Source organism: Bos grunniens, chromosome 9 (genome assembly GCF_055505025.1).
Source record: "Bos grunniens cultivar Pamir isolate PY7600 chromosome 9, Bosgru_T2T1.0, whole genome shotgun sequence".
NCBI classification, from domain to species: domain Eukaryota; kingdom Metazoa; phylum Chordata; class Mammalia; order Artiodactyla; family Bovidae; genus Bos; species Bos grunniens.
This window is the reverse complement of record NC_141173.1, coordinates 25,783,115-25,806,072: the sequence shown is the minus strand read 5'-3', so window position 1 is coordinate 25,806,072 and position 22,958 is coordinate 25,783,115. Positions and strand designations below refer to the sequence as shown.

The 22,958-nt window shown below is 38.9% G+C and overlaps 1 long non-coding RNA gene across 1 annotated transcript; it reads left to right on the top strand.

Moving 5' to 3' along the window:
* Positions 1-1,217: 1,217 nt before the first annotated feature.
* On the top strand, positions 1,218-6,424 carry LOC147365700 (uncharacterized). The gene is made up of 2 exons (XR_015132301.1): positions 1,218-1,337; positions 6,135-6,424. It is a non-coding gene; the product is annotated as an uncharacterized LOC147365700 (long non-coding RNA).
* Positions 6,425-22,958: the final 16,534 nt, after the last annotated feature.

The window sequence follows — 22,958 nt, the reverse complement described above, 5'->3', positions numbered from 1 at the left end:
CCATATGATGTAACATATTAAATGCTTTTAAAGGCAATTAGTATACTATCCTTAATGAGCATCCAAATTGAGAAAGCTAACATGTCCCTATCTGAGAGTTTTAAAGCTAACAGCATTACTGTATGGACAGATGCAAAGACGTGAATTAGTCAGTGTCATTAATTTGTTCAAGCAAGGAGTTAAGTGTCTTCCTAAATCAATAAGTAAGAGCCTTACAACTCTTCCAAGATTTACCTAAACTGTTTTGGGACTACCAATTATTAACAGGTATACTTGTCAGAATACCTAAATGAGTTTTCAAATAAAAGGGTAGACTTGATCTGGAATGGTAGTTCATATATCATTTAGAAGGGCCCTCCAAATTGCCCAGGTACTCTTTCCCAAGTGTCAAACATATTTGTTTCTTCCTTACTACTCCAATATAAACCTGAATTCTAGACATTATGAAACATATTATCCAGACCCATCCTGATTTTAGTAAAAAGAATTGAGTGTAAATAATATTTATTGTCATGTAGATGCCTTGGCTGAAGCTGCCTTAAAAAGACAGTTTCACTCTGCTTATACAGCAATGTTTCACCTTCTACAGTAGCACACATGCATTATATAAAAGTACACTTGGACAAAGCCAAAAGGAAAGATGAAAGTGTAATTCACCAAGGGAAGAAATATATAAAGGAAGGTGACTAAACTGAGACTTTATACAACTGTTTATTTGTCATAAAACCATCCATGAGCTGAGATATAAGCATAAGCATTAAGTGAATGACAGTTGTTTTATTGTGTTTTCAACGTTTTTAGTTGTATCTTAAAAAATACCAGATGCTATCCACATGATGCCAAACATATGGCTTTTGGCTGTGCTCTTGTGATCTGTAGTAGATTGTTAAATAATGTACAGGGCAGGGGGAAAAAGCGATTTACAGATAGCCCTGGCCTGAGTGGCTTGCAGCTGGATCTAATTTCACTGAACTGATGGCCTCTTCCCTCCAGCACCTTCTATTTTATCAAATGCCACATATTGTTTTTTGAAGTGGTTCTTGTTGTCGTAGTGAATACCACAGATGGATAGCACACAGGACATTTGGTTGTCTGTTTTCTGACTAAGGTCAGGACCTACTGTTGTTCATGTTTGGGTGCAGGGCGTTTTTCATGGGACGGCCCAAGACAACTAATGAGTTTCAGCTGTCTAAGAGGTAATATATAAGACATTGCTCACTTGGTTGACATACTTAGAGGCATTTGAATTCTTAGGCACTATTGTGGTGTCTCCTAAGTGTGAAATTTCTTTGTGTCATTTATGAAACTGACATGTCACCTGGAAAAACATGAAAAAGGTAAGAAGGAGAATAAATAAAGGTTAATAATTACTTAATTGCATTGTGATTGACTATATACTTCTCTGCCTCTGCTAGTAGATTTTAAGCTTCTTGAAGGCATACATATGCCTTATTCAATGCTCAATAGCCTGCACATAGCCCAGGGGCTGGTACATAACAGGGGCTTAAATATTTGTTTAATGAATAGATGGAAAAACAAGCATTCAAAGAATTTCCATATACTTGATAATTATGAAGGCAGAGGATTAGTATATGAATGGTAAGCTTGTAGATCTCATTCTGAAGTTTTCCCTAAACCCTATCATTTTAAGATTCATCTTTGTAGCTTTGTTTACATGATCTGTTTCTTTTAACTGTAGCATAATACTTGTGTGTGCATTTGCTACATTTTACCTGCCAGTCTCTAACCCATAGGAGCCAAGACTGCTTCCAACTTCCTTCCAACACAGGATAATTTCCAGCCATCTCTGCTGTTGCCATGACATTGCAGTGTGGGACCATATGGGAGACACTTGCAGATGGGGCTGGTTAAACTTTTTAAATGTTGCCGAAGCCATACCTTTTTTCCTTTATTAAAAGGGAAACTTTTCCATGAGGTTTCTATCTCCTGAGTCTTCATTTAGTAAACCATGCATAGATTTCCCCAGGCCATTTCTAGGGATTCTGTTGCCTACCACTTCTCCCTCCATTTCTGTCTCTGAAGAGAATGGTATATTTCTCTTTTCTCTCTGAAACTCAGCCTCATGCAGTCTACTCAAACTAGTTTACATTGTGAGAGCAATGGAACTTTATGTGTGTAAACTTACGCCAATTATCTTCTTGGCTTAAGCTTTTGAGTTCCATAATACCCGGCTCTAGCAAATCAAAATTGGTTTACCATAACGGTTCTTGCTATCTTATGATCTGTTTTCCACAATGCAGCCTTATTTCTCTCTCTCTCTCTTTTTAGATACATTAGTTTTTGCAGTTTATTTTTATTGTGGTAAAATACGTGTAACACAAAATTTACGATCTTAACAATTTTTAAGTATATAATTCAGTGGTATTAAATACATACACAATGCATAACCATCACTGCCATCCATCTTCATTAACTATTTTCATCTTATAAAACTGAACCTCTATGTTCAAGCTGGTTTTCGAAAAGGCAAAGGAACCAGAGATTAAATTGCCAACATCCACTGGATCATCAAAAAAGCAAGAGAGTTCCAGAAAAGCATCTATTTCTGCTTTATTGACTATGCCAAAGCCTTTGACTCTGTGGATCACAATAAACTGTGGAAAATTCTTCAAGAGATGGGAATACCAGACTACCTGATCTGTCTCTTGAGAAATTTGTATGCAGGTCAGGAAGCAACAGTTAGAACTGGACATGGAACAAAAGACTGGTTTCAAATAGGAAAAGGAGTACGTCAAGGCTGTATATTGTCACCCTGCTTATTTAACTTATATGCAGAGTACATCAAGAGAAACGCTGGGCTGGAGGAAGCACAAACTGGAATCAAGATTGCTGGGAGAAATATCAATAACCTCAGATATGCAGATGACACCACCCTTATGGCAGAAAGTGAAGAAGAACTGAAGAGCTTCTTGATGAAAGTAAAAGAGGAAAGCGAAAAAGTTGGTTTAAAGCTCAACATTCAGAAAACTAAGATCATGGCATCTGGTCCCATCACTTCATGGCAAATAGATGGGGAAACAGTGGAAACAGTGGCTGACTTTATTTTGGGGGGCTCCAAAATCACTGCAGATGGTGGTTGCAGCCATGAAATTAAAAGGCGCTTACTCCTTGGAAGGAAAGTTATGACCAACCTAGACAGCATATTAAAAAACAGAGACATTACTTCGTTAACAAAGGTCCGTCTAGTCAAGGCTATGGTTTTTCCAGTAGTCATGTATGGATGTGAGAGTTGGACTGTGAAGAAAGCTGAGCACCGAAGAATTGATGATTTTGAACTGTGGTGTTGAAGACTCTTGAGGGTCCCTTGGACTGCAAGGAGATCCAACCAGTCCATCCTAAAGGAAATCTGTCCTGGGTGTTCTTTGGAAGGACTGATGTTGAAGCTGAAACTCCAATACTTTGGCCACCTGATGCAAAGAGCTAACTCATTTGAAAAGACCCTGATGGTGGGAAAGATTGGGGGCAGGAGGAGAAGGGGACAACAGAGGATAAGATGGTTGGATGGCATCACCAAGTGGATGGACATGAGTTTGAGCCTCCAGGGCTTGGTGATGGACAGGGAATTCTGGCATGCTGCAGTCAATGGGGTTGCAAAGAGTTGGACATGACTCAGCAAGTCAACTGAACCAAAGTACCTCATATAAATGGGATTATACAGTATGTGTCCTTTTTCTTATTCTACATATAAATAATATCACACAATATTTGTCTTTGTCTAATTTAATTCAGTTAGCATAATGTCTCAAGTTCCATCCATGTTGTAGGATATGTCTGAATTTCCTTTTTTAAAAGTCTGAATAGTATTCCATTATATATTTATTCTGAGTTTTCCGTATCTGTTCTCCTGTCAGTGAAGAATTGGGGACTTCCACATTTTAGCTGAATAATGAAGCTATGCACTTGGATGTACCATTATTTCTTTGAGACCTTGCTTTCTGTTCTTTTGGCTATATACCCAAAGTGGAACTGCTTGATACGGTATTTTTATTTTTAATTTTTTTGAGAAACAGCTGTACTTTTTTCTACAGCTATAACGTTTTACAGTTCTACCAAATATACACAAGGGTTTTAATTTCTCCAGATCCTCACTAATATTTATTTTCTGATTTTTTTGGTAGTAGTAATCCTAATGGGTGTGAGGTGGTATCTCATTGTAGTTTTCATTTGCATTTTCCTAATTATTATTAATGTTGAGTGTTTTTTCATGTGCTTATTCACCTTTTCTATACCTTATTTAGTGGAGAGGTGGCTCAGCAATAAGGAATCTTTTCTCTGAGATTCTTTATCTGAGGTTCGCCTTTTACTCTTGATCATTTGATGTACACATTTTAAAATTTTTCATGAAATCCAACGTCCATTTTTTCTCCTGTTGATGAGCCTTTGGTGACATATCCAAGAAATTACTGCCAAATTCAATTTTGTAAGGTTTTGCTCTGTGTTTTCTTTTAAGAGTTTTTTAGCTTATGGCTTACATTTAGATATTTGATCCATTTTAAGTTTTTTCTGTGTACAGTGTTAGGTAAGACTCCAACTTCATTCTTTTCTTGTGAATATCCAGTGTTCTTATTTTTAATGTAACTGAATTCCTCTGAACATTTTGCAAATTAAGACAAGTTATGGTTTTGTCCATTAACAATCATCTTAAATACTTATGGACACTAAAATTGCTAATAACCAAAATAAGACTCAGTGGCTGTATACCTGTGTGTTTTTCTTTGGATAATTATGCAGCCCAAATAATCATCAATTCAGTTAGTATCAGATAACACAGATTGTTCATCTTCTTCTGGGTAGAACAGTAGTGCTATGAAGTCATGTTTTAGAGAAGTGATTTTTCTGGTATTTGTCTCCAAATGCTATGTTCAGCTCTACATTCTAGAGTAGGAAATTAGATTCTTGGCTGCTCTTTTGATTTTAAAATTAAAATGTGTTGAATCTGCAAAATCTAATACTTCTTGAGGTTTTTTCATGGCTACTACAACTAAACACATTAGACACAGGAGGAATTGCTATATAAAAATATTTTTGGAATCCTAACATATTATAAAAAATTATTCTTACCTACTTTCCAATGAGGTCTATTTTTATAACTAAATGAATTACTGAATGTGGAAATAAAGTGCAATATAGATAGGCTTGTGTGTGTGTGATTGCTTTCTTTTTTACTTAGTAATTACTCTGATAGCTGAATTTGGGGTTATGTTACCCTTTAAAAATATAACAACTAGTTGAAGGCTAACAGAATATTATGCAGATGAGTTGGGGAACCTCAGAAATAGAAAAAGGTACTAGATGCATCTTACTTGAAACTTATCACAACTACCTAAGCCAGCCATGAGAAAGCTGATGTCCATTTACTATGTCATCCTGGTCCTCACTAGAAAGAATTTTAAAACTTTTATATAATTTATTTTCTGTTCTAATCATTTTATAGTCAATATAACCTTTATATCTAAAATAACTTCTTTTTTTCTAAAATATAATTTTCTTATTGCCAGCTTATCTCCCAGTGGAGAGGAAATACAGATTATTACCTTTGGTTTAATATATTAAAGCAATTATATAATCAACTGTGAATCTTTTCAAGGTTAAGAATTCATAATTTCTTTAGTATTTCCCCTAGATGAACTTTATTATCTAAATTTTGAATTCTTTAACTTGTTTCCTACTCCTCCCTTCTATATTATACTTGCTTCTGTCTAGTTTCTCTCTTTCTGTTATAAAAAAAGATGGAATTACTCTTTAGGTCAATATGAGACTAATGTTAAGAAAAATGAAAGCTATTGGGTTTGAAAATATCGCTCTTGTTACTTCATCCTAGCAAATCCTATGTTTTTTTATTGAGAGTTTGTCAGTGCTCAAATGACTTCAACTTAGCTTCAAATATAAGTCTCAAATATTGTACTATCTTTTAATATGTATAGTCATTTGTTTCCCATAATTGTACTGGATAAAGCAAAGAATACTTGGAAACTTGCACAAAAGTAGTATGTGTAACTCTTAATTATCCAGGGGTATACTAATTCATTTAATGATTAGTTAAAAGAAAAGAGTATGTTTTAAAGGAAGAAATATAAAGCTTTAATAAATTAGTATGAATATTTCTTTATTAGAAAGCATCATTGTTTGGGACTACACACCAAGAGACACAGCAAGTTATTCATCCATTCATGGAAGTCTCTTCCCCACTGACAAGGTGAATAATAGACCTATCAAACATGGGGTGCAGATATAAGGTGTGCACGGGACACAAAAGGAAGGAGCAGAACAGAATGAATTATTATAATATGTGAAGAAAGAAAAATATATTTATAATAGCATCTGAAAGAATAAAATGCTTTGGAATAAATTAACAAAAGAATCATGAGACAAACTGAAAACTACACAGCATTGTTGAAAGAAATGGAAAACTGAGAAACTGAAAGATTACAGTGAGATCAAGATGGTGGGAGTAGGAGGATGCAAAACTCACTTCCTCCCATGAACACATCAAAAATGCATCCACATGTGGAAGGGTTCTCACTGAAAACCAGCAGGAGACTGGCAGGAAGACTCCTGTGTGGCCAAGGCTGTTAATGATCCACACAGAATTTGACTGGAATGGAAGAGAAGTGATCAGTGCCCTGGGAGGGTACTCAGAAGAGAAGTGAGATTGCACGGGCAGAGAACCTCCCTGGGGAGTGAGCAGTTAGAGCCACATATTGGGCACCCCAACCCTGGGTTCTGACACTGAGAAGACAGTTCCCTTGACTGGTTGGAGGACTGGAGGGACTAATAGGAGAGCTATGGGAAGTCTGGACTCACTTGTGAAAAGTGCACACAAGTTTGCTTACACCTTGAGCATGATGGAGAGGGTGGATTAAAACTGTAAGCATAGATGATCAGTTTCCCACAATGGCCCCAGTGTGCCCCCCAGCCCAAGCAGAGCAACTGCTCCAGGTTCACTTGCTTCACAATGCAGCTCCACACTGGGGTGAGGGCTGCTGCAACTGAAGAGAGACCTTGACTGTGAGACAAGTGCAGCTTAGACTCAAGGGGTATCTGAGCACAGTGGGGGGAGCATTACTGATGCTAACACAAGCAGCCCAATCTCTCTCTGTGACCCAACCTCCACAGCGTGTTCCATGATCCAAGCCGAGCACCATACTACCAGTGTTGCCCCAGCACTGCTATCCTCTGGTGAGATTCCTAGTGCTGGGAGTGGGGAGAGCCAGCTCGGACCTGGCTCCCAGGGCTTCTGCTCCAGCAACTTGGTGCCTGCCCCTGTCCTAAATAGGGCAGTGATAGCTACTGAACAGAAGCAGCACCTGCTGGAATAGCTCCATCTCCACTTGCTACCAAGGTGACAGTTACCAGCACACCCTTAGGAAAGAAATTGTATTTATGTCAGATCCAGCTCTTCCACCAAAGCCGCTGGGCGTTCACAAACTGTATAGGGATGCGCACACACAGGGACACCCCTGCAAGAGCACCATAGACAACTATTGCACCTAGTTTTCCAAACATGAGAAAGTTAAGCAAAGTAAGAAGACAGAGGGATTTGTTTCAATTGAAAGTGCAAGAGAAAAGCCCCTGAAAAAAAATTAACAAACATAAACAATTTAGCAGATAAAGAGTTCAAAGCACTAGTAATAAGAATGCTAAGTGAATTATGGAAAAAAGTAGATAAATATGAGACATTTAACAAGGAACTAGAAAATATAAAAATTGATAGAACTGAAGAATACAGTAACTGCACTGAAAAACACAAGCATCAATTCTTCAGCACTCAGCCTTCTTCACAGTCCAACTCACATCCATACATGACCACTGGAAAAACCATAGCCTTGACTAGATGGACCTTTGTTCACAAAGTAATGTCTCTGCTTTTGAATATGCTATCTAGGTTGGTCATAACTTTCCTTCTAAGGAGTAAGCGTCTTAATTTCATGGCTGCAGTCACCATCTGCAGTGATTTTGGAGGCCAAAAACATAAAGTCTGACACTGTTTCCACTGTTTCCCCATCTATTTGCCATGAAGTGATGGGACTGGATGCCATGATCTTCGTTTTCTGAATGTTGAGCTTTAAGCCAACTTTTTCACTCTCCTCTTTCACTTTCATCAAGAGGCTTTTTAGTTCCTCTTCACTTTCTGCCATAAGGGTGGTGTCATCTGCATATCTGAGGTTATTGATATTTCTCCCGGTAATCTTGATTTCAGCTTGTGTTTCTTCCAGTCCAGCGTTTCTCTTGATGTACTCTGCATATAAGTTAAATAAGCAGGGTGACAATATACAGCCTTGACGTACTGCTGAGTGCCGAAAAATTGATGCTTTTGAACTGTGGTGTTGGAGAAGACTCTTGAGAGTCCCTTGGACTGCAAGGAGATCCAACCAGTCCATTCTGAAGGAGATCAGCCCTGGGGTTTCTTTGGAAGGAATGATGCTAAAGCTGAAACTCCAGTACTTTGGCCACCTCATGCGAAGAGTTGACTCATTGGAAAAGACTCTGATGCTGGGAGGGATTAAGGGCAGGAAAAGAAGGGGACAACAGAGGATGAGATGGCTGGATGGCATCACTGACTCGATGGACATGAATCTGAGTGAACTCCGGCAGTTGATGATGGACAGGGAGGCCTGGCGTGCTGTGATTCATGGGGTCGCAGAAAGTGGGACACGACTGAGTAACTGAACTGAACTGAACTGAACTGAAGTGACACAGAAGAATAGATAAGTGATCTAGAAGATAGAATAATGGAAATCACTCAATCAGAAGGGCAAAAAGAAACACAAAGAGATCTGTTTAAGAGATATCTGGGGCAACATAACTTTGACATTTACATGATAGGGGTCCTAGAAGGATAAGAGAGAAAGGGGTGTTGAAAATATATTTGATGAAATTATGGCTTAAAATAACCCAAACCCGAAGAAGGAAGCAGATATCCAGGTACAGGAATGGCAGAGGGTCCTTGATGATATAAACCCAAACAGACCCACGTCAAGACTTAATTAAAATGGCAAAAGCTAAAGAGAGAATTCTAATGGCAGAAAGAATAACAAAGAATTATATATCTCAAGACAAATAGAAAATGAAAATGCAACATTCTAAAATCCATAGAATCCAACAGAAACAGTTATAAAAAAGGTTTATAGTGATATAGACCTGCCTCAAGAAAGAAAACTCTCAAATAAACAACCTAACTTGAAGAGGAACATCTTTTGGGATCATCTAGGTGAATCAGCTGCAGGTTTGTCCTGCTGAATTCTTGAGACTGAAATCCAGAGATGCAATAGCACTATGCACTAGTACTGTTGTTTTTGTTTGTTTGTTAGTTTTTGGTAACAATTGTATTGTTTAATTTTTTGTATTAATTTAATAAAAGGTGAAAGGAAGAGAAGGAGTGAGAGAGAGAGAAAGAGAAACCAGCCAGAATTCATAAATTCAAAATGGATAGGATGAGGGGAAAAATATTCTAGTATGAAGCCAAAGTAATGAATATTGGAGAGATCATGAGTATAAAATATTATGAGAGGATGGATGGCAGGTGGAGTTTGAAGTACTTAATCTGAGTCAAAATTGTCAAGAACGTTCCTATGTGAGATTTTGTAAGATCCTTGTGGCCCTGGATTTAAGTGACTGAACTGGGTTTAAGGGGAGTGATTATATTAGAATTCATGAATTGGAACAGATATTAAGAAAAACTGGTGTAAAATATTTTCCTATATGTTTCACTTAATACCTTTATTCAGATAAACTATAAAAGGAGAAATAACTAGATCTGGTCATAGAAGACTTTACCAAATTTAAAATAATAAACTGGAGTGATAAATCTGAAAGAATTAATATTCACAGTCATTGATAGAAATTCATAGTCATTGATAGAATCTGTAATTCTCTTTTTTTTTTTAAAAGTGCAACTATAATATTGTGCTTAAATCTCCCAAATATGTCTCTTATTGATTCTCATGGTTAAATCCAGAGTCGACAGAATTTATTGACTAAACTTAGGCTTTTGGGGGGCAGAATAGCATTTCTAACATAAGTTGAATGTTTCCAAATAGCCTTTTTATGTTCTTTTTTGAATTTCTCATTGACAATCTAAGGTTAAGGCTTTTTGTTGTTGTTTGTTTCTCATTATTTCTTACTAAATCAGGATATAACCGTTGGATTAGAAACACTGTATATAGACAAGACTGAGATCAACCACTGACAATAAGATTTTGATTAAAAATAAGTGAAATCCATGAGAATAGAACTAGTGAGAATTTTCAACAAAAGATAACTTTTAAACTGAAAGCTCTTAACTCTGTCTCAGTCTTCTGAACTCTGTATTCCACCAGCCCAACTCTGGATATATATAGGCCCAGGGGAAATTATGTCAGTGGTTAAAGAAACTTAGAAATGTTGTTTTTGACATGGTCTACAGAATCCATCTCGTGAAAGTTCATAAATAATGTCTTAGTCTAAAAATAGAAGCAAAATGTTTGCTATATTTATGTGCTAAAACCTACAAATATTGAGGTGTATTTTAAAATCAGTATTTCCAGGAATTTTTCACATATCCCTAGAAAAATAACCAATGATGAAATAATTTTTCAATTCCAAATAAACTCCAGATAAGGTGATGGCAGCTCCTCCACCATTTATAGCTCTAAAGATAATTATGTCAGCTCTCCAGTTAATAGACTACATGGAGATCTGAAGACTCAAAACCCAACAGCATGTGCCTTGGAAAAGGATTGCAACATCTTGTCCTTTTTATAAGACAGCTAAATCAAAATGAGAAGGAGCATATTGTTAGTACAGGAATCACTTACCATGACAATCCTCTGATACCGAGATTTAAATGGCCAATGCACTTTTATCTCTGCCAAGCATTTCTTTTTCCTTTCCCAGTCAGAAAGCATAAAGTTTGAAGTCTAGGGAAAGAATAAAATTCTTTGGCAGACAAAATGCAAATTTTGTGTTATTCGCTCAATTCAATTTTATTGAGTGCTTACTGTGTTTCATGCACAGCTGTATGAATAGAAATGAGTATAAAACACAATGCTTTTGTCCTTAGAGAGTTTACATTCTAGTGAGGAGATACCCATGATATATAAATCAATAAAATAAGAAAGGTGTCAGAGTATTAGTTTTCTATTGCCACTATAACAAATTATCAAAAGCTTAGTGACTTAAAGGGCTTCCTTTCTGGCTCAATGGTAAAGACTCCACCTGCAATACAGGAGATGCAGGTTTGATCCCTGGGTTGAGGGTCTCCTGAAGAAGGAAATGGCAACCCACTCCAGTGTTCTTGCCTGAGAAGTCCCATGGACAGAGGAGCCTGGTGGGCTACAGTCCATGGAGTCGCAAAAGAGTTGGACATAACTTTAGCAACTAAACAACAGCAACAACTTAACTCAAATTTATTATCCTGTAGTTATGGAGGTTACTGTCTGATACAGATTTCACTGAGCCAAAATCAGGGTGTCAGCTGAGCTATGCATTCTCTGGGAATTTAGGGGAGAATCCATTCTCTTGCTTTTTTCCAGCTTCTATATTCCTCCTGCATTCTTTGACTTATGGGCCCATTCTCCATTTTCAAAGTGCAAAACTCTAACTTTTCCCATCATCATATTTCCTCTCTCTGGTCACGATCCTCCTGCTTATAGAATCATATAGTATTCTTGTGATTGTATTAGACCCACTTGTTTGGAGTTCAGTCACTCTGTCCTGTCCAACTCTGTGCAACTCCATGGACTGCAGCACGCCAGACTTCCCTGTCCATCACCAACCCCCAGAGCTTGCTCAAACTCATGTCCATCCACTTGGTGATGCCATCCAAGCATCTCATCCTCAGTCGTCACCTTCTACTGCCTTCAATCTTTCCCAGCATCAGGGTCTTTTCCAATGAGTCAGTTCTTTGCATCAGGTGGCCAAAGTATTGGAGCTTCAGCTTCAGCATCAATCCTTCCAATTAATATTCAGGACTGGTTTCCTTTAGGATGGACTGGTTTGATCTCCTTGCAGTCCAAAGGACTCTCGAGAGTCTTCTCCAGCACCACAGTTTCAAAGAATCAATTCTTGGGTGCTCAGCTTTCTTCATAGTCCAACTCTCACATCCATACATGATTACTGGAAAAACCATAGCCTTGACTAGACGACCTTTGTCAGCAAAGTAATGTCTCTGCTTTTTAATATGCTGTCTAGTTTGGTCGTAACTTTTCTTCCAAGGAGCAAGTGTCTTTTAATTTCATGGCTGCAGTCACCATCCGCAGTGACTTTGGAGCCCAGAAAATAAAAGACTGTCAGTGTTTCCATTGTATTCCCATCTATTTGCCAAGAAGTGATGGGACCAGATGCCATGATCTTAATTTTTTGAATGTTGAGTTTTAATCCAGCTTTTTCACTCTCTTTCACATTTATCAAGAAGCTCTTTAGTTCTTCACTTTCTGCCATAAGGGTGGTGTCATCTGCATATCTGAGGTGATTGATATTCCTCTTGGCAATCTTGATTCCAACTTGAGATTCATCCAGCCCGACATTTCACATGATGTACTCTGCATATAAGTTAAATAAGCAGGATGACAATATACAGCCTTGTCTTACTCCTCTCCCAATTTGGAACCAGTCCATTGTTTCATGTCTGGTTCTAACTGTTGCTTCTTGGCCTGCGTACAGATTTCTCAGGAGGCAAGTAAAGTGGTCTGGTATTCCCATCTCTTTCAGAATTTTCCACAGTTTGTTGTGATCCACACAGCCAAAGGCTTTGGTGTAGTCAATAAAGCAGAAATAGATGTTTTTATGGTATTCTTTTGGTTTTTTTCTATGATTCAAGAATATTGGCAATTTGATCTCTGATTTCTCTGCCTTTTCTAAATCCAACTTGAACATTTAGAAATTTTCAGTTCATGTACTGTTGAAGCCTGTCTTGCAGAATTTTAAGTATTACTTTGATAGCATGTGAGATGAGTGCATTTGTGTGGTAGTTTGAACATTCTTTGGCATTGCCTTTCTTTGGGATTGAAATGAAAACTGACATTTTCCAGTCCTGTGGCTATTGCTGTGTTTTCCAAATATTCTGGCATATTGAGTGCAGCACTTTCACAGCATCATCTTTTAGGATTTGAAATAGCTCAACTGGAATTCCATCACCTCCACTAGCTTTGTTCATAGTAGTGCTTTCTAAGGCCCACTTGACTTTGCATCCCACTTTTTAGTTCAGGCTAATCATCTTAGATTCTTAACTGAATGACATGTAGTCTTTTGCCTTATACGGTAGCATATTCGCCTACTTTGAGGATGTAGGCAACTTTGGAGGGCCATTATTCAGCCTACCAAAGGGAACTACTATTGATGGTGCTAAAGAAGCACAAACTTGCTTCTTTAGGTGGTCAGGGAAGTCTCCCTGGCAAGGATATTTAAGCTGAGATCTGTGTAATAAAAAGGAACCAAACCTGGGAAGGATTGGATGGTGGATTGCTGATGGTGGAGCACTCCAGGTAGAAGACAAAATTAAAAAGAATTTGGCTGTGCAAGGGAAATAAAGAAGGTCAGTGTACTGTTCTTTATTTACCAACTAGATCTTCCCTGGTGGCTCAGATAGTAAAGAATCTGCCTGCAATGTGGATAACCTGGGTTTGCTCCCTGGTTTGGGAAGATCCCCTGAAGAAGGGCATGGCAGCCCACTTCAGTATTCTTGCCTGGAGAATCCCAAGGACAGATAAGCCTGGCTGGCTACAGTCCATTGGATCGCAAAGAGTCAGACATGACTGAAGAGACTTAGCATACAGGAAAGTAGTATGAGCAGAGATGAAAGAGGTAGGTTAAAGCCAGATTAAGGATTCAGTAAACTAGAGTGAGCAAATAGAGAAGTATCTTTGCATCTGGTATCTTCTCTAGCTTTATTTCAGGAGAGAAATGTTAGGTAGGCACTGAAAGATAAACTTTACATAATTAGGGTTAAATCATTCAGTGTAGTAACTGGAAATCAAAGCTTTTGCTGGTATAGCTTAATTTGTCTTGGTAAAGATGAATATATGTCTCTCCAGTTCTTTGTTTGTTTGTTTTGAAAGTTGCTCAGTCGTGTCCAACTGTTTGTGACCCCAGGGATATACAGTCTCCAGGTCAGAATACCAGAGTGTGTAGCCATTCCCTTCTCCAAGGGATTTTCTCAACCCAGGGATTGAACTCAGGTCTCCCACATTGCAGGTGGATTCTTTACCGGCTGAGCCACCAGGGAAGCCAGTTCTTTGTTGTGGTAGAGGCTACAAAATCTAGACTAAATCCTTTGCAAAGATTCACTGGAAGGTCCATTAAGAAAGAGGAGATTGACTTTAGAAATGGATATTCTGGCATTCTATGTGCTCATCAGGAAGCAACTTTGAAGGAAAGTTCTATTGTGAGGCCTAACTGGAAAGTATTGTTATTTTCACCAAAGGAAAAGATTCACAATCAAATGGGCCCTTCAGAGGAAAAGGTATTTATTATGTGAAAATGTATTAAAATAGGGACACACATCAGAGCCTAGGTTCATATTTCCAAGTCTCAAACATTTTAAAAATGGCAACCGGCTCTCTTTCCTAGGGAAGTGAGTTAGGAACCTATCATTAGCTCCTTCCTGGTATTCAGATGGCTTCTGCATGAAGGAATGAATATGAAGGAATGACTGAGTAGGTAATCCTCCTTTATTTGTTTAGTAAACATTTCATGTCTATCTGCTTAAGGGAGAATTGGGGAGATAGCTGTAAACTGCTTTCACATGTGAAGAGACTAGGGAGAAAATATTTTTGCTTATCCCCCTGTTGCTTTCCTGTTCTGAATGAATGTTTATTCTCTTAAAATTCATGTGATCTAGCTACACTATCCTCTTCTCTTCCACATTGTTACCTGTTGATGACATTTACATATGATTATTAGCATTTTTAGAATATGACTTGTAGTTTTCCTTTTATACTCATATACTTCTATACTGCCCCCTTGTCATCACTGGCTATGTTTTACTAGATGGCAGTATCCTTGATCTCAACTTTAGAGAGCTTTACTTTCCTCTCCTTGAGCCACTCTTACCTCTGGCTAGATCATGAAACTTGTTGCTACCTGGAACTATTCCATTATGAAATCTTAAACGCTATATTTTTCTGATCACCACTTTTATTTTTCTAGTCATTTACAGTATTCAACTTTATTTAGAGATTCTTTTTTCTTCTAATTTTCCCAATTAAACAGTGTCATCCTTATATATCTTCTTTTCTACTTTCCCCATGTTTTATACTCTAATTGGACTTCCATCAGTCTCTGGTCAATTGCCTCAATTTACTTATTCTTCAGTGTTTCTACAGTAACTTCCCAACAAAACTTCAGTATTCAGTAAATCTGTCTATAAATGTAGCATCTCTATCGGTCAAGGACTGTGATTGAATGCATGCAATGGATACCCAAATATAATGGTTTAAATAAGATGTTTATTCTTTTAATAAGAATAATAAGTCCAGAGATTGACAGTCCAGGGCTGGTATAGTAACTCCTGTGTCATTAGTATTCTGAGCTCCTTCTGTCTTCCTGCTCCACTAGCCTTATCATTTGGCTTTAATCCTCATGGTTATCTCAGGATTGTTTCAAGGCCAAAAGCCATTTACTATTTTCAGCCTCATATACAAACAACAGGGAGGACAAAACAAAAGAAGTAATAAGGAGAAAAGTGACAATGCCTATATTAGGAAAGCAAAACAGTTTCAGAAATGCCTCAGCAAACTTCTTTGTTTTTGTCCAGAACCTCCAATTGTGGCCAAAGAGAGGGAATGAATATAGAAGCTGGACACATGGCTGCTCTTAATGAAATCACATTTTCCTAGTAAGGAAGGGGAAGAGAATATATATAAGTGAGGTTTACCTAACTGTGTATTTATATCTCTTTGCATTAATTTGCTAGGACTGCCTTAAAAAGAATGCCATAATATGAGAGACTTAAACAATAGATATTTATTTTCTTACAGTTCTGGAGCCTGGAAATCCAAGATCAAGGCATCAGAAAATTTGGTTTTTCCTCAGGCCTTTCTGTTTGTGCTCTCCAAGAGTCTGTTTCCCAGTCCTGTGTAAGTTCTGGTGGCTTTATGGTGGGGTTAATGGTGACCTCCTCCAAGAGGGCTTATGCCATACCCAGGTCTGTTGCACCCAGAACCCCTGCCCCTGTGGCAGTCCACTGCTGACCCATACCTCCACTGGAGACGCTCAAATCCAGTTCTGTCTCAGTCTTTGTGGGGTCTCTGGGTCCTATTGTGCACAAGGTTTCTTTGAACCCTCTGAGCATCTCTGGGGGTATGGGGTTTGATTCTAAATGCGATTTCACCCCTCCTACCATCTTTCTGGGACTTCTTTGCCCATGGACATGGTATATCTCCTCAAAGTCGCTCCAGCGCCATGCAGCCACCACTCCAGTGCCTACCTTCTTTCTGGGGCTTCTCTGCCCTTAAACATGGGGTATCTCCTCACAGTCACTCCAGCACCATGCAGCTACCCCTCTAGCACAATGCAGGCACAGCTCCAGTGTGCGCAGCCACTGAAACTTGTGCACACCAGGACCCAGGAGAAAGGAGCAGTGACCCCACAGGAGACTAACCCAGAATTGCCTGTGAGTGTCCAGGAGTCTCCAGTGGAGGCATGGGTCAGCAGTGGCCTCCTGCAGGGTCGGGGGCACTGAGTGTACCAGTGTGAGCATGGGACCTTTTGAAGGAGGTCGCCATTATCTTCATTACTTCCACTATTGTTTGAAGGTGAAGTCACTCAGTCGTGTCCGACTCATTGTGACCCCGTGGATTGTAGCCTACCAGGCTTCTCTGTCCATGGGCTCTTCCCGACCCAGGGATCGAACCTGGGTCTCCCGCATTGTAGGCAGACGCTTTAACCTCTGAGCCACCAGGGAAACCCATTCCACCATAGTTTGGCCCCAGGTAAATACAGGGAGGGAACGCAGCCCCACCCATCAACAGAAAATTGGATTAAAGATTTACTGAGCATGGGTGGTGGCAGAGAGGAGCAACCTCACGTTCAAGGAGCAGTGGCTGCACTGGTGCAGGAGGGCCGAGAGGAGCTACTCCATGTTCAAGGTCAGGAGGGGCAGTGGTGAGGAGATACCCCTCGTCCAAGGTAAGGAGCAGCGGCTGTGCTTTGCTGGAGCAGCTGTGAAGAGATACCCCACATCCAAGGTAAGAGAAACCCAAATAAGATGGTAGGTGTTGTGAGAGGGCATCAGAGGGCAGACACACTGAAACCAAAATCACAGAAAACTAAGTCAATCTAATCACACAGACCACAGCCTTGTCTAGCTCAATGAAACTAAGCCATGCCCTGCCAAGATGGCCAAGATGGGTGGGTCATGGTGCAGAGGTCTGACAGAATGTGATCCACTGGAGAAAGGAATGGCAAACCACTTCAGTATTCTTGCCTTGAGAGCCCCATGAACAGTATGAAAAGGCAGAATGATAGGATACTGAAAGAGGAACTCTGCAGGTCAGTAGGTGCCCAATATGCTACTGGAGATGAGTGCAGAAATAACTCCAGAAAGAATGAAGGGATGGAGCCAAAGCAAAAACAATACCAAGCTGTGGATGTGACTGGTAATAGAAGCAAGGTCCGATGCTGTAAAGAGCAATATTGCATAGGAACCTGGAATGTCAGGTCCATGAATCAAGGCAAATTGAAAGTGGTCAAACAGGAGATGGCAAGAGTGAACATTGACATTCTAGGAATCAGTGAACTAAAATGGACTGGAATGGGTGAATTTAACTCAGATGACCATTATATCTACTACCGCAGGCAGGAATCCCTTAGAAGAAATGGAGTAGCCATCATGGTCAACAAAAGAGTCCAAAATGCAGTACTTGAATGCAATCTCAAAAACGACAGAATGATCTCTGTTTGTTTCCAAGGCAAACCATTCAATATCACGGTAATTCAAGTCTATGCCCCAACCAGTAAGGCTGAAGAAGCTAAAGCTGAATGGTTCTATGAAGACCTACAAGACCTTTTAGAACTAACACCCAAAAAAGATGTCCTTTTCATTATAGGGGACTGGAATGCAAAAGTAGGAAGTCAAGAAACACCTGGAGTAACAGGCAAATTTGGCTTTGTAGTATGGAGTGAAGCAGGGCAAAGGCTAATAGAGTTTTTCCAAGAGAACGCACTGGTCATAGCAAACACCCTCTTCCAACAACACAAGAGAAGGCTCCACACGTGGACATCACCAGATGGTCAATATCAAAATCAGACTGATTATATTCTTTGCAGCCAAATATGGAGAAGCTCTATACAGTCAGCAAAATCAAGACAGGAAGCTGACTGTGGCTCAAATCATGAACTCCTTATTGCAAAATTCAGACTTATTGAAGAAAGTAGGGAAAAACACTGGATCATTCAGGTATGACCTAAATCAAATCCCTTAAGTTTATGCAGTGGAAATGACAAATAGATTCATGGGATTAGATCTGATACACAGAGTGCCTGATGAACTATGGATGAAGGTTCGAACATTGTACAGGAGGCAGGGACCAAGACCACCCCCAAGAAAAGGAAATGCAAAAAGGCAAAATGGCTGTCTGAGGAGGCCTTACAAATAGCTTGGAAAAGAAGAAAAGTGAAAGGTAAAGAAGAAAAGAAAGATATACCCATTTGAATGTAGAGTTCCAAAGAATAGCAAGGAGAGAAAATAAAGCCTTCCTCAGTGATCAATGCAAAGAAATAGAGGAAAAGAATAGAATGGGAAAGACTAGAGATCTCTTCAAGAAAATCAGAGATACCAAGGAAACATTTCATGCAAGTTCAGTTCAGTCGCTCAGTCGTGTCCAACTCTTTGTGACCCCATGAACCGCAGCATACCAGGCCTCCCTGTCCATCACCAACTCCCAGAGTACACTCAAACCCATGTCCATTGAGTCGGTGATGCCATCCAACCATCTCATCCTCTGTCATCCCTTTCTCCTCCTGCCCTCAATCTTTCCCAGCATCAGGGTCTTTTCCAATGAGTCAGCTCTTCCCATCAGGTGGCCAAAGTACTGGAGTTTCAGCTTCAACTTCAGTCCTACCAATGAACACCCAGGACTGATCTCCTTTAGGATGGACTGGTTGAATCTCCTTGCAGTCCAAGGGACTCTCAAGAGTCTTCTCCAACACCACAGTTCAAAAGCATCAATTCTTCGGCACTCAGCTTTCTTCACAGTCCAACTCTCACATCCATACATGACCACTGGAAAAACCATAGCCTTGACTAGACGGACCTTTGTTGGCAAAGTAATGTCCCTGCTTTTTAATATGCAAAGATGGCCACAATAAAGGATAGAAATGGTATGGGCCTAACAGAAGCAGAAGATATTAAGAAGAGGTGGCAACAATACACCAAAGAACTATACAAAAAACATCTTTATGACCCAGATAATTACGATGGTGTGATCACTCACCTAGAGCCAGACATCCTGGAATGCAAAGTCAAGTGGGCTTTATGAAGCTTCACTACGAACAAAGCTAGTGAAGGTGTTGGAATTCCTGTTGAGCTATTTCAAATCCTAAAAGATGATGCTATGAAAATGCTGCACTCAATATGCCAGCAAATTTAGAAAGCTCACCTGTGGCCACAGAACTGGAAAAGGTTAGTTTTCAATCCAATCCCAAAGAAAGGCAGTGCTGAAGAATGCTCAAACAACCATACAATTGCACTCCTATTACAGGCTAGGAAAGTAATGCTCAAAATTCTCCAAGCCACGCTTATGTGAACTGTGAACTTCCAGGTGCTCAAATGAATTTAGAAAGGGCAGAGGAACCAGAAATCAAATTGCCAACATCTGTTGGATCATCGAAAAAGCAAGAGAATTCTAGAAGGACATCTACTTCTGCTTTATTGACTATGCCAAAGCCTTTGACTGCGTGGATCACAACAAACTGTGGAAAATTCTTAAACAGATGAGAATATCAGACCACCTGACCTGCCTCCTGTGAAATCTGTTTGCAGGACAGGAAGCAACAGTTAAAACTGGAAATGGAGCAACAGACTGGTTCCAAATCTGGAAAGGAGTTCGTCAAGGCTGTATATTGTCACCTTACTTACTTAACTTATATGTAGAGTACATCATGGAAATGCTGGGGTGGATGAAGCACAAGCTGGAATCAAGATCGCTAGGAGAAATAGCAATAACCTTAGATATGCAAATGATACCACCTTTATGGCAGAAAGTGAAGAAGAACTAAAGAGTCTCTTGATGAAAGAGGAGAGTGAAAAAGTTGGCTTTAAACGCAACATTCAGAAAACTAAGATCATGGCATTCGGTCCCATCACTTCATGGCAAATAGATGGGAAAACAATGGAAACAGTGACAGTCTATTTTCTTTGGCTCCAAAATCACTGAAGATGGTGCTTGCAGCCATGAAATTAAAAGTTGCTTGTTCCTTGGAAGAAAAGTGATCAACTTAAACAGCATAATATAAAGTAGAGACATTATTTTGCCTACAAAGGTCTGTCTAGTCAAAGTTATGGTTTTTCCAGTAGTCATGTATGGATGTGAGAATTGGACTATAAAGAAAGCTGAGCACCAAAGAATTGATGCTTTTGAACTGTGGTGTTGGACTCTTGAGAGTCCCTTGGACTGCAAGGAAACCAGTGTATCCTAAAGGAAATCAGTCCTAAATATTCATTTGAAGAACTGATGCTGTAGCTGAAACTCTAATAATTTGGCCACCTGATGTGAAGAAATGACTCACTGGAAAAGACCCTGATGCTGGGAAAGGTTGAAGGCGGGAGGAGAAGGGGTTGACAGAGGATGAGATGCTTGGATGGTATCACTGACTCAATGGACAGGAGTTTGAGTAAACTCTGGGAGTTGGTGATGGAGAGGGAGGCCTGGCCTGCTGCAGTCCATGGGGTTGCAAAGAATTGGACACAACTGAGCAACTGAACTGACTGAGTTGACAGGCCTCCTTGGCTCATTGATAACCAGCTTCTCACTGTGTCCTCACATGGCCTTTCATCTCTGTATACGTGTCCCAAGTCTCCAATTCTTCTTATAAGCACACTAATTCCATTGGATTAGGACTCCACCTTTATTACCTCATTTATTCTACTTACCTCTTCAAGGCCTTGTCTCCAAATATAGTCACATTAGGGGTTAGGGATTCAACATATGAGTTTAAAGGATAAGATCTATAACATATAACATAGTCCATAAAACTCTTCCATTAAGTACAAAAAAATATGTTAAATCTTCATCTCTCTTTATCAACCAGCTACACACCTCTTCTTGTCAATCTGGGGAAAAAAAAAAAATCACCCTACCTTCACTCTAGCTCACTGAGAAAATAGGGCTTAAGAGATAAGGACCTCTTTATCTTTCTCCCTTTCCTCTTCACCTGAAATTTTACCTTGAACTGCTTTCACACATTTAATTTTTCCACTTAAAGTTCACGAGGTAACAACAAAAATAGCAGCTGAAAGTTTCAGAATTAAAGCATATGTGTAGAATGAACAGCATCTTCTGAGGCAGTCAAACTAAAATGATGTCAAATAACCACATTTAACTGTGTTCCCAAGGTTTGGAGCATTCTTTTCAACAGAGAATAAAGAACTTTAGTTTTTCCCTGATGAAGGAAATGTTTTGTCACTATTTTCAAGATAATGACATTTCATTATAAAATAGATAACTAATAAGGATTGACTGTGTATATGGCACAAGGAACTCTTCTTAATACTACGTAATGATGTGTATGGGAAAATAATATAAAAAAGAGTATATATATGTATGTGTATAACTGATACACTTTGCTGTACAGCAGAAACTATGCAACACTGTAAGTCAACTATAATAAAAATGTTTTTAAAAAGTCACAAAGCAAAAAAAAAAAAAAAAAAAAAAGAATTCTAAAACAGATAGTGACAGTTCATGTTTTCTCCTTCAGAAAAATTGCTTAAATCTTTACTTTTATCAGATATGTGATTATCCATCAATATTTGAATTACATCACAATGACATCTAGTGGTTATAGGAATTTCTTTCATCTCAAAGGGCAGTTTTAAGTATAAGAAGATCTTTGTAAACTAAAAATAAGAAAAGAGAATGAGTCATTATAATGTAGTCATTATCATTTCAATGTATTTTTTTGTTTTTGAACCTGACTTTTCCCCTACCTTCTATATCTATTTTATTCTAAATAGAAACAGAAAGGGTGCAGAGAAATTTGCCACCTGATCAAAAGTGCCATATTGATGTCCAGTGTGGCACTTGATGGAGTCTGTTTTAAGTGTACAGAAATGAACAGATTGATATAAAACTACTGATAAATACCCTACAGAATGACTTCAGGTGAAAAATTAAGACCCACATTTATATGATCGCCTCTTTCACCCTCATCAAGAGGATCCTTAGTTTCTCTTAACTTTCTGCCATTAGAATTGTATCATCTGCACATCTGTGGTTGTTGATATTTCTCCCAGTAATTTTCATTCTAACTTGCGATTTATCCAGCTTGGCATTTTGCATGATGTAGTCCACATGTAAGTTAAATAAGCAGGGTGACAGTATACAGCCATTTTGTACTCCTTTCCAAATTTTGAACCAGTCCATTGTTTCATGTCCAGTTCTAACTGTTTATTCTTAATCCACATATAAGTTTCTCAGGAGACAAATAAGGTGGTCTGGTACTTTCATCTCTTAAGAATTTTCCATAGTTTGTTGTGATCCACAGAGTCAAAAGCTTTAATGTAGTCAGTGAAACAGGAGTAGATATTTTCCTGGAATTCCCTGCTTTCTCCATGATCCAACAAATGTACAGTTTTTGCTTTTAGAGTCAAATCCAAAAAAATATTGCCAAGGCTGATGTAAAGGACATATTGCCTGTTTTTTTCTTCTAGGATTTTTATGGTTTTTGGTATTACATTTAAGTTTTTAATCAAGTTTGAGTTTATTTTTGTATAAGGTGTGAGAAAATAGTTCTGTTTG